This window comes from Saccopteryx bilineata, chromosome 4 (assembly GCF_036850765.1).
Source record: "Saccopteryx bilineata isolate mSacBil1 chromosome 4, mSacBil1_pri_phased_curated, whole genome shotgun sequence".
NCBI classification, from domain to species: domain Eukaryota; kingdom Metazoa; phylum Chordata; class Mammalia; order Chiroptera; family Emballonuridae; genus Saccopteryx; species Saccopteryx bilineata.
In genome coordinates, this window is record NC_089493.1 from 196,000,887 (window position 1) to 196,015,914 (window position 15,028).

The 15,028-nt window shown below is 46.0% G+C and overlaps 1 protein-coding gene and 1 non-coding gene across 4 annotated transcripts in view; one reads left to right on the forward strand and one right to left on the reverse strand.

Annotated features, from left to right (window-relative positions):
- The window catches only part of RNF216 (ring finger protein 216), a 178,391-nt gene that overhangs the window by 118,242 nt on the left and 45,121 nt on the right, over positions 1-15,028 (forward strand). The window lies entirely within an intron of this gene.
- Positions 3,144-3,250, reverse strand: LOC136336941 (U6 spliceosomal RNA). Its single transcript, XR_010731675.1, has one exon. It is a non-coding gene; the product is annotated as a U6 spliceosomal RNA (small nuclear RNA).

Genomic DNA, 15,028 nt, shown 5'->3' on the forward strand with positions numbered 1-15,028 from the left:
GGCAAGCCCAGGGTTTCAAACTGGTGACCTCAGCATTCCAGGTTGAATGATCTGCCCACTGCACCACCACAGGTCAGGCAACTGTAGCTTTTTAGGCTAAGGCCCATGGTATTTCAACACTTCTGTAGATTTTCTGACCAAAGGTCAAGCGATAGAATACAGAGAGATAAACTCAAGCACCTCTGGCCAGAACAGCACCTTAGCGTGTCCAAGCAAAGACACATGCTCCACATGTCCTGAAGGGCCTTGGCTTCTCAACTGCCATCCTAGACCCCCACCCTCCCTTCTCCCCATAGCCTCATCTCCATTCTTCCGCCTCTCCTCTCTCACATCCCATCTTCCATCCTGCACTCTTGCCTGGGTTTTCACAACAGCTTCCTAATTGGATTCCTGCTTCTGAAGCGGTCTTCCTAAAGAACAAACTCTGCTGTATTATCTTCTGTGTAAAGCCCTCCAGTAGCTGCCTCTGGCTCTCAGGATGCTCGTAGGAGGCCCTACATGTCTGGCTCGGGCTCTGGTTGGCCTTTTCAGGCTCCTCCCTGCCATGCGTTCCTTCTCCCAGCATCCTGTTCCAGCCACACACTCCTTGAGTTTCTGTGCTAGCCAGGCTCTATCCCATCTCCACGTTTGTATTTGCTACACCCTCCACGCTCTTCTGGGCAACACTTCCTCAACCTTAGAGCCTCAGCCAGACTGTCTCTCTCTTCTGTGCAGCCTTCCCAGGCCCCATCCTAACCCTCCCCTGAGCACCTAGAACCCCTGAACCACCTTCTTCCTTGTCCCCCACTGTAGTGTCCGTCTCTTTTTAACTGGCACCTGCTAAGGACCTGGCATAGCATTTGTTTGAATGAACAAGTGAGTTAGTCATGAGGAGTAGATGCCACTGCTCCCCAACGACGTCTGCTCATAAGAAGACAGCCCTTTTCAAAGGGGTCTTTTCCGAGCCATAGTAACCAGGACTCTTGTACTTGTCTTTGGGTGGGGGTAGGGTAGGGGTGTGAAGGGGGAGGAAAGTAAAAGAGGAATATTCTCTTGGTGGCTAAGCAAAACTACCTAGATACCTCTTCAAAAGGGGGGCGGGGGAGGACAAAGAGGACCATCCGGTGAGTGTAGCAGTTCAGTGGATGTATGTGCAAACAGACCTAAACTAAAGAGCCAAGGTTCTGGATGTTTCCTTGGTTCCAGTGAACAACCCCTAGCTGTATCCAGTCCTGGACCCGGTCCATAAAGTGCGAGTCCAGAAGCTCTACAGTGGTCACACACACACCATGTCCAGCTCAGAGCCACGTGTGTTTAGTCCTCACCAACATTAAAAACTATTTTAGTTACCAGTATATAAAACTAGATTTTTATGTAAAATTCCAGGTTTCTGGTTTCTTCTATTTAAAACCTTGGGCGAACTGAATTCTCACTTTTGCTTAGCAACTGTCAGTCACCATGCTTGGGTGTTTTTTTGTTTTTAATTTATTAGGATAACACTGGTTAACAAAATTGTACAGGTTTCAGGTATACAGTTCTACAACACATCAAAGGAGCCGATGGCTGCTTTCTCATGGCACCTCACAGCCTTTCCTCTGTGAGCGCCCGTCCATGTGTCTCTCTGTGTTCAGGTCTCTTCTAATGTGGGTGATGGAGGGTGTTGGATAAAGTGTTTTTAGACGTCATCTGTATCTTCTGCCGTTCCATAGGCTCTTCATTCATATGGAGTATTTGACTTTATTTTTTTTCCAGATTATGCATTTCAAAAAATTGTTTTAATTATCCATATATATCTAAACTACATCCTGTTGTAATCTCCAAAAAATAACAAGTGAAGTTTTTTTTAAATCAAAGATTCATGGAATCTTAGAGTTGAGAAAATAATACAATAAATATCTAAGGCTGGGACTCTGGAGTCATATGGCCTGCTTTCAAATAACGCCTCACCGATTTAGACTGGATCCTTGGGCAGGTTACTCAGCTTCTTTATCTCTCTGTATAAGATGGAGCCAATGATAAATATCACCTACTTTACTAAGTACTAAATATGATATAGTGTGTACCTTGCTGGGACCTGTTTCTGGCATATAGTAAGAGAAGCAGGATATATTAAAGCAAACATGATATTAGATGACTAAAATGCCATCTAGTGCAGAAACTGATAGCCTCTGCCCAAGCCCTTTTCTATTAGTATACATTTTACATAATAATTTTAGTCACCTAACTTAAAAGACTCTTTTTCTTATAGCGAGGCACTTTTTTTTCACTTTTTAAAAAAAAATCAAACCAGCAACTCAAAGCAATACAGATAATACAAAGAGTAATAATAGTTACGGATACGTGATGCTGGTGAAGAGCTGATTCCCTGATATCTCCCTTTTCCTTGTGGAGGCACAGTGCCTGTAGTCAGTTGGTCCAGAAATCTTTTGTTTTGTGAAGACTGTGCCAAGTAATATGTCTTTTTTAGCATGTCTGATTCAGTTGGAAAATAGTATAAAGCAAGAACGGTTGTAATTGGGCTTACAGTGGAGCCAAAACCAAATCTGTTTGAGTATTAGCACCTGTGTCCTCTGTGTGTTTCCAGGTTATCCAGCCTTCACCGGGGAGCAAACAGAGCACCCTGCTCAGCCTGAGTGGAGTAGAGCGGAGCTTGGGGAGGCTGGCAGAGGCAAATGGCTTCTTGTAAAGCTTTAGCCTGTTGTCCGTCTGCTATTATTTTGAGCCATTGCTCTAAAGAAATAATTAAAAATGAAAACAAAGATACCAGCAACACACCAGAGCAGGACACCCGCTGGCAGTTCTCCAAGTGCCAGGTATTCACAGAAATCACTGTAAGCCTTATAGTCATGTAGGCATGGAAAGGAGGCACAAGTAGCTCCTGTTGGGTAGACATTCAGCTCTCCCTTTCTGGCAGGACTCTTGCCCTCAGGAAAGGCTATAGCTGGGTTCTTTATATGGCCAGCATACACCATTTCCCCAGTAGGCCACGTAACTGAAACTGAGAATTGGACCTGCAGATTAAAGCTGAGAGACAGCTTGAAAAAGGTGAGAGGAAAGTCACATTTGCAACATTCTGTGTTACAGACCCATTTACAACACCTTAGTTGACTTCTGCTTCCAAAATTACCTTTGAGGTTTTTTGGGTTTTTTTGGTGTTGTTTTTTTTTTTTTTGGAACGCTTCACGAATTTGCGTGTCATCCTTGCGCAGCGGCCATGCTAATCTTCTCTGTATCGTTCCAATTTTAGTATATGTGCTGCCGAAGCAAGCACACCTTTGAGTTTTTGAACATGAAGGTACTAATGAAAAGTTTGGGATGGGGATTACACATGTTTTGGGGTCAGTGGTAGGTACTATATAGTAGTATATACTACATTGGTTAATTTCTCTGTAATCAGATGTTTTTGATAGCCCTGGCCAGATAGATTGACTGGTTAGAGCATCTTCCCAAAACAGAGATTGCCAGTTCGATCCCCTATCAGGGCACATACAGGAACAGATCAATGTTCCTGGCTCTCTGTCTCTCTCTCTTCCTCTCACTAAAATCAATAAATAAACATTAAAAATAATAAAAGTAGAAGGAAATCCAGTGGGATTTTCCACTCACCAGCCCTGAAACCATTACTATTGAGTTTCTGAAAACTTAACTTCCTATATGTCATTTTTTTCTTCAATGTGTGTAACCTGTGTGATGAGCCATAAAAGCCTCCCAATAGAATGTGTGTGTCTGTCTCAAGAACAGGAAGCAGAAGGAAATTAGATTGCATTGTCCCAGAGGTCCAACATAGAGTGAGTGGGGGCCACATTCAAGGGAAAGGACAGCAGACCCAGCAAGGGAAAGCCCTTCATGTGGCCTCTACCTCCCCAGAAAGTGCAGTTCTGGAAGGGGGAAAAAATGTCATTGGAGAAAGAGCAGGCCAAGCAGGGTTGGCAGGGAGGCTATCAAGATGATAAAAAATGCCACCATACAGGGCCTGTTGAAAAACAGCCCCTGTAGAAAAATGATGTGAAGAATTGTTTTTCTCCCTGGCCTACTTGAATGCTCTCCTAGGCTGTTTTCCACTCCCACCCCTCCTTCAAGAACCTGTTCCCCTGCTCCCAAGTTTTCTAGAAGTTGTTATCAAATCTCAATATCAAAAATAGTCATGAACTGTAACAACTAATTTTAACGATTATATGGAGGCTGTGTTCTTTCCACACACACACACACTATATAGATAACCTGTGTAAAACCAGCAATACTGGACAGGTAGTATTGCACTGCAACTGGACACCCACCTACAGGTTCCATTTTGTAAGGTATAGCCAAAGTTTGTGGCTCCAGGAAGCTGCTGTTAACTTGTGATCTTACCTTATATAAATGTTGCAGTTCTGACCCATCAGTAATTAACAAAATTTGAGCCAAGAATTACCTGAGTGTTACCTAGTGGTTGAATGGGGCTCAAAGTTAAGCCAGTAACTTATATCTCTCTCGGTTCCAGGAAGCCCTGCACTAGCAGGACTTTGGGTTCCTATCACTCTGGGAACTCAAAATGGCAGAAATTCTATCTCAAATTTTACAAGACTTAACCAGAGAGAAGTGCAAGTAGAATGTGTCTCAGTCTCCAGGCAGAGAGATAGGTATTGTGTTATTAACTAGCCCAAAACACAGAAGTTGCATATCAGTTTTCCCTGCACTCTCTTTCATTTGTCATCTTTCCATTTTAGAAACCCACCCTAGTACCTTAAAGAACCTGACCACTCAGATGCTTCCTCCTCCTGTCTGCCCTGCACACCACTCCTGGAGCGCCCTTGGGCTCTGACTATGCCCCTGCACATCTGTCCCCACTCACTTCAAGTGATCTCCTCCGGGCCTTTCTTTAAATGCCAGCTACATGCCACAGCTTTCCGCATCTGGTGTCTAGCTCACCTCTCACTGTGCTCCTTGCCTTTCTGCCAGGCTCAAGCCACATCTCCCAAACCTACCACATGAAATCTAAACCTACCTTGTTTTTTTGGGTTTTTTTAAGAGTTTAAGACTTGGATTTTATTTTTATTTTATTTATTCATTTTAGAAAGGAGAGAGAGAGAGAGAGAAGAGAGAGAGAGACAGAGATTGAGAAGGGGGGAGGAGCAGGAAGCATCAACTCCCATATGTGCCTTGACCAGGCAAGCCCAGGGTTTCGAACCGGCAACCTCAGCACTTCCAGGTCGATGCTTTATCCACTGTGCCACCACAGGTCAGGCTAAACCTACCTTGTTTGCTTCAGGAAACTTCATTCTTCTTGAGTCCTGAGGAGAAAACAAACGTTACTACAAAAATGTCCCTGTTTTGAAGAGGTGAGATAATGAGATTATTTGAGTAGAATCATGTTAAACTGCAGTTTCTAATGATCTGGGGTCGTTTGTGGACCGTTTCAGCTTTCTTGTGGGTGGGCAAGGCCCTCCTCCTTACGTGAGAGGGTGCCGACAGAACGGGCTGCACATGATTCATTTCATAAGGAAATGTGCGTTGCTGGTACAGTCCAGATACTACTCCATAATGTCTTCTTTTTCAGCTTTGCTTTCTTGACAAGGGGCTCCGTAAAAACACACTGACAACTTCTTATAAACCATGGTCGCTAAAAAATTAGGGTGAGTCTAACGACACCTGGGCTTCAGACCAGACTCGTAATGTAGCTGGTCCCCCGCTGCAATAGTGACCCCTAGCAATTTGCCTTCAGATCAGTTTGTTCTTCAGCTTCTTCAAAGATAGGTGGGGAAAAAAGAGGGAGTACATTGGGCAAGCACAGAAACAGCAGCAAAAAGGAGTCACCTAGAAGCAGGGAAGAAGCATCCTGTCCAAAACAAACATGAGGACTCCTGGGGCCCAGTGGCCTGGAGACATTTGGGGTAGGGACTGATTGGCCACATATCTTGGTAAGTCTCCAGTGGCTTTCCTGGTTATAGCTCAGGGTGCTGAATAAGACCAGAACTGAGACATCAGGAAAAGAATGAATTATGCTCCCTCCACTCTAAGAATTTTATCCCAGACAGTTAAGAAATTAGAAGTCCTAGGCTCTGGCCGGTTGGCTCAGTGGTAGAGCGTCGGTCTGGCGTGCAGAAGTCCCGGGTTCGATTCCCGGCCAGGGCACACAGGAGAAGCGCCCATCTGCTTCTCCACCCCTCCCCCTCTCCTTCCTCTCTGTCTCTCTCTTCTCCTCCCGCAGCCGAGGCTCCATTGGAGCAAAGATGGCCTGGGTGCTGGGGATGGCTCCTTGGCCTCTGCCCCAGGCGCTAGGTGGCTCTGGTCGCAACAGAGCAACGCCCCGGAGGGGCAGAGCATCGCCCCCTGGTGGGTGTGCCGGGTGGAACCTGGTCGGGCGCATGCGGGAGTCTGTCTGACTGTCTCTCCCCATTTCTAGCTTCAGAAAAATACAAAAAAAAAAAAAAAAAAGAAATTAGAAGTCCTAATATCTGTAAAGCTGTCCAAGAAATTACGGAGCCAAATGTACCCCACTACCACAGATTCCACAGGTCCTCTTATAGTCATCAGAACCCATTGCTCTGAGTATGTGCTAATCCTTACTATCTTGATTTTTAACTATCCAGAGTTTCTTTGAAGTAGTCTAATACTTGAGTCATTTTTAGACCAAGTCAATGAAATGAATCCCCAACGCACATTTCCTTGTGAAATGAATCACGGGCAGCCCCGTTCTGTCGGCACCCTAACCAAAATAGAAACATTGATGAAAAAGACTCCCCCGAATACACCCGCTTCTGCCCTGGTGGCAGTACTTTGTATTTTGATTTACAAACATAAAGGTTAATCTAGTTGTCCCACACCTATTTATCTTGGGGAGGGTGGGGCAGTGATAGCAGTTGGAGCTCCTGGTGTACAGGCAGTGTGTTTAGTCTTGGTGAAGGCTGGAACCCAAGTCTGCAAATCAGTCAGTCGTGCTCTCCATTTCAGGGCATGCCATGGGAGTCAAGACCCGTCTTACTTGAGCCCTTTTGGAAGTCTGTCTGTGTTGCAGTGGCTCTCAGTCACCGGTCTGTGGACTGGTTGAAAAATACTGCTCTATTGCTTTGTGTGAATGTTCTGACCTGCTCTCCATCTCAGCGTCCGTTCCTGTGTACCAGTGCGCCCTCTCTGCTGCCGTACACTCCCAGTACCTCCCCATGGGCCTGTGTTTTGTTTTCCCGGGGAAGTGACCCTGGGAGGGGTGGCTGGGCACAAATGTTCCCTTTGACACACAGCCTCACCAGGCTTTGACATTCACCGACTTCCTGATTTTTGCCAGTCTGCGGAGTGCAGAGTGTTTTCATGTGCATTTCTCTGGGCACTTTGGAAGCTGCACATCTCCCTTTGTGACTTGCCTACTCATATCTTTAACCCATTTTTCTATCAGATTTATTACTTTTTTTAATTCCTGATTTTTACCAGTTCCTTGTACATTCAAGATGGTAATCTTATTTTAGTTTTAATTTTTATTTATTTATTTATTTATTTATAATTTAATTTATTACTTTTTTTTACAGAGGCAGAGATAGACAGGGACAGAGAGAGATGAGAAGCATCAATCATTAGTTTTTAGCCTGACCTGTGGTGGCGCAGTGGATAAAGCGTCGACCTGGAAATGCTGAGGTCGCCGGTTCGAAACCCTGGGCTTGCCTGGTCAAGGCACATATGGGAGTTGATGCTTCCAGCTCCTCCACATCTCCTCTGTCTGTCTCTCTCTGTCTCTCTCTCTCCCTCTCTGTCTCTCTCTTTCCCCTCTAAAATGAAGAAATAAAATTTTCAAAAAATTTAGGGAAAAAAAAATCATTACTTTTTCGTTGTGACTTCTTAGTTGTTCATTGATTGCTTTCTCATATGTGCCTTGACCGTGGGCCTTCAGCAGACCAAGTAACCCCTTGCTGGAGCCAGCGACCTTGGGTCCAAGCTGGTGAGCTTTTTGCTCAAACCAGATGAGCCCGTGCTCAAGCTGGCGAGCTCGGGGTCTCGAACCTGGGTCCTTCCACATCCCAGTCCGACGCTCTATCCACTGCGCCACCACCTGGTCAGGCAAGCTTGTTTTAGTTTTAAGTATTCCAAGTATCTTCTAGTCCAGGGGTCTCAAACTCGCGGCCCGCCGAACAAATTAAGTAAGCCCGTGGATTAGTCTGCGGGCTGCACAAAATTGTTCGGCGGGCCGCGAGTTTGAGACCCCTGTTAGTCACACATCTGTTACCTTTGTCTCTGGTGCCCTTCTTAGAATAAAACTTAGTTCAGTTGTTTTGCCTTTGTAATGTATGCTTTTGGAGACTTGTTTAAGAAATCCTTTTCTAATCAAAGAACTTAAAGACACATGCCCACATTTTTTCTGTTAGGTTAACACTTGGGGAAGCATGATTACTAGTCATACTGACCCTGCCCTGGAGAGACTACTCACCTGTGTAACACAGCTTCTAGTCCAAACCTCTTTTGAAATGGTTTCTCATTTTATTATAATTTCCTACCTCTTGGGCTCTAGGGTGTGAACTGTCTGTGAGGGAGGGGTAGCAGTGCAGGCTCAGGGAGTACCAGTCTGCCTCCTGAGAAACAGACCACTACGACTGGCCTACAGGCATTTGCCTCTGGAAACTTCTTATAAGGTAAAAAGCCTGGGCCATAAACCTTTGTCAGCTGCTCTATCTCAGTGTTTTTCAGCTGCAGGGCCAAGGTTCATGCCGGTCTGCAAAATAGTTAACCACCCTGATATTGTATGAAGATTACAGACCCAGTGATCTTAGTCAGATTCACTTAGGCTCCCAGGGTGATTTCTGCCTTAGCAGTAGCCAAAATAATTCTATTTTTGCCAGTCCCCAAGGTGTAAAGAGGTTGAAAACCACTGTTCTATCTGATGTCCACCAAGAGGTATTATAAATACTCCGTCCTTCTGGTCTGAGTGCATGGTGCCACTGCCAGCTGTCGAGAGTGCCTCCAAAACTGCACTTGTGCCTTGGAACCGGCACTGCCACCCAATGACCTGACTCCTTCCTATTTCCACCTGTCCTCAGACCTGAAGGGCCTCCCTCCCCACCTGGTCAGCCTACTTTAAAGCCCAGCTGAGAAAATCCCCAGCTTGTTGCCCATCTGGGCGTGGGGAGGAGTGCCAATGAGATTGCCTGTATCCCTGCTTCTTGTGCCTACATGACACTGGCTCAGTGTCGTCAGACCTAGGCTAAGATAAAGTGGGCAGAAAGAAGGCCTTTCTTTCTAAGTTTGGCAGAGGAGTGGCTAAAGTGTTTGTGCTCGACACTCAGGAATCCATAGAAGAACACTGGGCAGCCTATTGGGTGACAGACATTAATTAGCATTTGTTTTTTCTTCCCTTGAGGGAAAACCAAATCACCAAGGGAGTAGTCATGTCTGTCCGAGAGGAAAGCCACCAAGGCAAGGCCTCCTTTCGGGGAGGCAGTGCTTTGATTCGGTTTTCTCAAAAATGATGTGTACACTAGCTGTAAAGGTGTCCCCAGTAGCTGGTTCTAGGCCCACCCAGGGCCACTGTATTAGTATCTGCCTCTGCTGGTAGCAGCCCCAGTGATTTCTCTGCACACAGAAAATGAATGTCAGGGCCAAGGGTCTGTTTAACAGTACTGGTCCAGAACCTGGGTGTTCTCACACTGGCCCAAACCAGATAGATCTACACGAGATTGAGCCAGGAGTCAGATTGCTAGTTTTAGTCACAGATATAGCTGCCACACAGATACTTAGGTCAGCCTTTCAGCACATGCTGTCAGTCCCCAGATGCACATCTGAGAAGGGAGCCCACCGCAGAGAGAGAGGTCCAGTCATCTCGTGGCCAGTTGTTAGCACTGCAGGATGGTCGCTGTGATTAGGCCACAGCTACTGAGCTGGCCAGTACAGTTCTTCCTTAGCGTGTGTGGAGTGGAGCTGACAGATTATTGATTTCTTCTTGTCCTAACCTCAGCTAACTGGGGTAACCTCTCTCTGTTCCTCAGAGCATTTGAAATGTGCACTGGCTGTAATGCTTTCCATTTGGTTTGCATTGCCTCTTCTGCTACTTGTCTATCTCTCCCAAGAAATATATGGCATTTCTCCTGTTAACACTGCAGTGAAGAACCTTCTCACCAAGTTCTCCACTGTGACATGCCCTTAGCGTCTGCCTCCCCCAGCACCCCTGCCCTGTTAGCTACCACCATGAGAATATAGATGCTGTCCAGAGTGAGAGGGGCAGCCTTTGGTTTGCCTGAAGTCTGGAGCCTCTCTTCCAGGGCGTGGTAACAGTGGAGTCGAGCAGGGAAGAGCTGGCTTTGCTGGCCACTCCTGCCAGGCCCAGAGTCCAGGAAGTGCAGGCGTAGCACTTGCAGGTCTGTGTGAGCTTGTTTCTGCCCAAGTTCTAGCTGTGTTTATTTTTGATAGTTTGAAATAGTCTATTTTTAGAGCTACCACTTCCTAATACATTTCTTTGCTACTGAGCTGTCCTCAGTGCTGCTTACTGCCTGATTCTCATTTTTGAGGATGCATTTTTGCTAAGAGCATTTCTTCCAGGGAAAACCAAAGATGGGGTCATTTTTCAGTTCCCCATAGTGGTCCCTGAGAATTCTTGTCATGAGAAAGAGCCTCCCTGATCCTTTAAAGAAACTAGGTTTTTGAATGAATTAATGAATTTTAAGTTAATGGCTTTTCAAACTGTTTTGTGACCTAATGTAAGAATATATTTTATCATAAACTTGTGCGTACATAAATGTACATAAATACATGTATGTATAATCACAACAATAGTTTTAAAAAACAAATATCTGACATGTGGAATGCACTTTAGTATCTTCCCTTGTGTTATAGTTTAAAAAACAAACTGGTCATTATCTATTAAAATTATTTCACAACCCACTAAAGGGTTGCAATTCATAGTTTAAAACTCATAACTGTAAGGCCCTGGCTGGATGGCTTGGTTGGTTAGAGTATACACAGAAGTTGCTGATTCAATCTCCAGTCTGGGAAGATAAAGAAACAGATCGATGTTTCTCTTTCTCTCTCTCTCTGCCTTCCTCTCTCTAAAATCAATTTAAAAAATATTTTAGGCCCTGGCCAGTTGGCTCAGTGGTAGAGCATCGGCCTGGCGTGCAGAAGTCCCGGGTTCGATTCCCGGCCAGGGCACACAAGAGAAGCGCCCATCTGCTTCTCCACCCCTCCCCCCCTCCTTCCTCTCTGTCTCTCTCTTCCCCTCCTGCAGCCAAGGCTCCATTGGAGCAAAGATGGCCCGGGCGCTGGGGGTGGCTCCGTGGCCTCTACCTCGGGCGCTAAAGTGGCTCTGGTCGCAACAGAGGAACGCCCCGGATGGGCAGAGCATCACCCCCTGGTGGGCGTGCCGGGTGGATCCTGGTCAGGTGCATGCGGGAGTCTGTCTGACTGCCTCCCTGTTTCCAGCTTCAGAAAAAAATACAAAAAATATATATATATATATATATTTTTTTTTTTTAAGTCATAGCTGTAAATAACTTTGCTTCCACAAACTTGTATTGTTGTATTTACTAGACAGTAAACCCTTTGGATAGGGTTTTTGTTTTTGTCTTTGTTTTTGTTTTTCCAAGACAGAGAGTCAGAGATAGGGACAGACAGACAGGAATGGAGAGAGATGAGAAGCATCAATCATCAGTTTTTCGTTGCGACACCTTAGTTGTTCATTGATTGCTTTCTCGTATGTGCCTTGACTGTGGCACTATAGCAGATTGTATAACCCCTTGCTCAAGCCAGTGACCTTGGGTCTAAGCTGGTGAGCTTTGCTCAAACCAGATGAGCCCGCGCTCAAGCTGGTGACCTTGGGGTCTCGAACCTGGGTCCTCTGCATCCCAGTCTGATACTCTATCACTGCGCCACTGCCTGGTCAGGCTGGATAGGGTTTAGTCACAGTCACAGCTTCTTCCCTTCCACCCTTTGAAGCCATGAATGAAGCACAAAGGTTCTAGAACCCTACATGAAAAGTGGTACCAGCAAAGAGCAGCTCTTTGGAGCAGCCTCACTGCGGTCCTTGTAGAGAAAATCCTCTTTTTTTTTTTTCTTTCTTTTTTTTAAATTTTATTTATTAATTTTTTACAGAGTCAGAGAGAGGGATAGACAGGGACAGACAGACAGGAACGGAGAGAGATGAGAAGCATCAATCGTTAGTTTTTCATTGCACATTGCAACACCTTAGTTGTTCATTGATTGCTTTTCTCATATGTGCCTTGACCGCGGGCCTTCAGCAGACCGAGTAACCCCCTACTGGAGCCAGCGACCTTGGGTTCAAGTCGGTGGGCTTATTGCTCAAACCAGATGAGCCCATGCTCAAGCTGGCGACTTCGGGGTCTTGAACCCGGGTCGTCTGCATCCCAGTCCAATGCTCTATTCACTGCACCACCACCTGGTCAGGTGAGAAAATCCTCTTTAACCTCTGCTTGCTCTGGGTACATGACAAAGTCCTTATCATGACCTCTCAGGCCCAGACACCTGCCTTCCATTCAGCTCTCGCTGGCCTTCTGCCTTCTTGCTACTTCTTACTCAGCCGGGAATCCTTTTTCCCCTGACAACACAAGGCCCACTTCTTCGCCTTTATTAAGCCTTTGCTTAAACACACCTTCTCAGAAAGGCCTTCCCCAGCCACGCAACTTTATAATTGTGAACAGTTCCCCTCTCTGAACCTCGGCACTAACATACTTCCTTCCGATATTTTTCTTTTTAGTACATAAATGTCCATCTCCTATTATTGCCCTGGTTGTTGCCAACATCACCCCAGTGATTCTCTATTTTAAGATTTTATTTATTCATTATAGAGAGGAGAGAGAGAGAAGGGGGGAGGAGCAGGAAGCATCAACTCCCATATGTGCCTTGACCAGGCAAGCCCAGGGTTTTGAACCAGCAACCTCAGCGTTTCCAGGTTGACGCTTTATCAACCACAGGTCAGGCCACCCCAGTGATTCTATTACATAAATAGGCATTTGAAAGAAACAGTCTTCAGTATTTGAATAAGTGCTATAAACAAATTGGTATTTTTGGTCCTGGCCAGTTGGCTCAGTGGTTGCCTGGTGTGTGGATGTCCCAAGTTTGATTCCAGGTCAGGGCACATAGAAGCGACCATCTGCTTCTCCACCTCACCTTCCCCCTTTTTCTCTCCCCATCCCAGCCATGGCTTGATTGGTTCAAGTACATCAGCCCTAGGTGCTGAGGATGGCTCCATAGAGCCTCTACCTCAGGTGCTAAAAATAGCTCAGTTGTGAGCATGGCTCCAGATGGGCAGAGCATCGGCCCCAGATGGGGGTTGCTGGGTGGATCCCGGTTGGGGTGCATGCAGGAGTCTGTTTCTCTATCTCCCTTCCTCTCATTTGGAAAAGAAGAAAAAAAAAGAAAAGAAATTGGTATTTTTGTGTTATTTCAATTAAGGTAAAATAGATCTTGTATATATTCCAGTAAGCACTGACCTCCCACTTTATCTTAAAAGTCCTGGTCCCGCCTAGCCCTGGCCGGTTGGCTCAGTGGTAGAGCGTCGGCCTGGTGTGCAGGAGTCCCAAGTTCGATTCCCAGCCAGGGCACACAGGAGAAGCGCCCATCTGCTTCTCCACCCCTCCCCCTCTCCTTCCTCTCTGTCTCTCTCTTCCCCTCCCACAGCCAAGGCTCCATTGGAGCATAGTTGGCCCGGGCGCTGAGGATGGCTCTGTGGCCTCTGCCTCAGGCGCTAGAATGGCTCTGGTTGTGACAGAGCAATGCCCCAGGTGGGCAGAGCATCGCCCCCTAATGGACGTTCCGGGTGGATCCCAGTCAGGCCTATGCGGGAGTCTGTCTGACTGCCTCCCTGTTTTCCAACTTCAGAAAAATAGAAAGAAAAAAAAAAAGTCCTGGTCCTGCCTGACCAGGTGGTGGCGCAGTGAATAGAGCGTCGGACTGGGATGTGGAGGACCCAGGTTCGAGACCCTGAGGTCACCAGCTTGAGCACGGGCTCATCTGGTTTGAGCAAAAAAAAAAAAAAAGCTCACCAGCTTGGACCCAAGGTCGCTGGCTCAAGCAAGGGGTTACTCAGTCTGCTGAAGGCTCACGGTCAAGGCACATATGAGAAAGCAATCAATGAACAACTAAGGTGTCGCAACGAAAAACTAATGATTGATGCTTCTCATCTCTCTCCGTTCCTGTCTGTCTGTCCCTATCTATCCCTCTCTCTGACTCTCTCTCTGTACCTGTAAAAAAAAAAAAAAAATGTCCTGGTCCCCATGAGAGTTAAAAGCAGGCAGCTGTGGCCTTCCCCGTCCGTTTCTTGAGCATTGCCCTCTCCCAGGCAGTGTAAACCTTAGTAGGTCCTGGTGCCTTTATAACTTTTTGTCCATTAGGGGGCAGCACTAACTAGCACAGAAACCAAAGTTGGAGGCCACCTGTTCCAATTTGTCACCTACTTATGGTGGATCCATAGTGCTTAGTGTCTTTCTAATCTGTAAGAGTAAGACTTAGAGATTTCTTTTTTCAAACTCTGCTTCTGTACATGGAAACGGTAGAGTACACTTCCAGTGCACACATTTTGTTAAATCCCTGTAAGTTAGTGTATGACCATTAAAATCAACAGTATGAAATCTTTCCCAAAGTAATCTTTTCCTCAGGAATGTTGCCCAAAGCTGTCACCTGGCCATGCCCAGATTTGAATTTCTGCATTTAGAAATCTAGGTTCTCCTGCCTCTGAGAGATTATTTACTTTGAGGAAAAGAAAGAAATCCCCTGCAAGGAGAGTGTGGCTTCTGGAAAGAAATGGTGCACTCAGATAATTACCAGATGGCATTAAAAGAATTAATGTTTGAATTTTGTTCTGTAAGAAAAGTAGACCCAGGCAGATTGGATATTTTGTTCTGGTTGGTGGGGGTGGGAGGAACCTGTGGTCTGACCTTAGGTGGTAACTGACCTTAAAGTCCCTGGGGGAGTGGGAGGTGAAAGCCAGGCTGACTCTGATTTTTCAGTCTTGACCCCTCTAAATTAGAGGTTCCAGGCACAGGTTCGCAGACGCTACCATTTATGAAGCTCCGTTCACGAAAATGAAGAGATCAATTTCCACATATTGGAGCTATAGGAGAAAATCAACAAATAACACCTT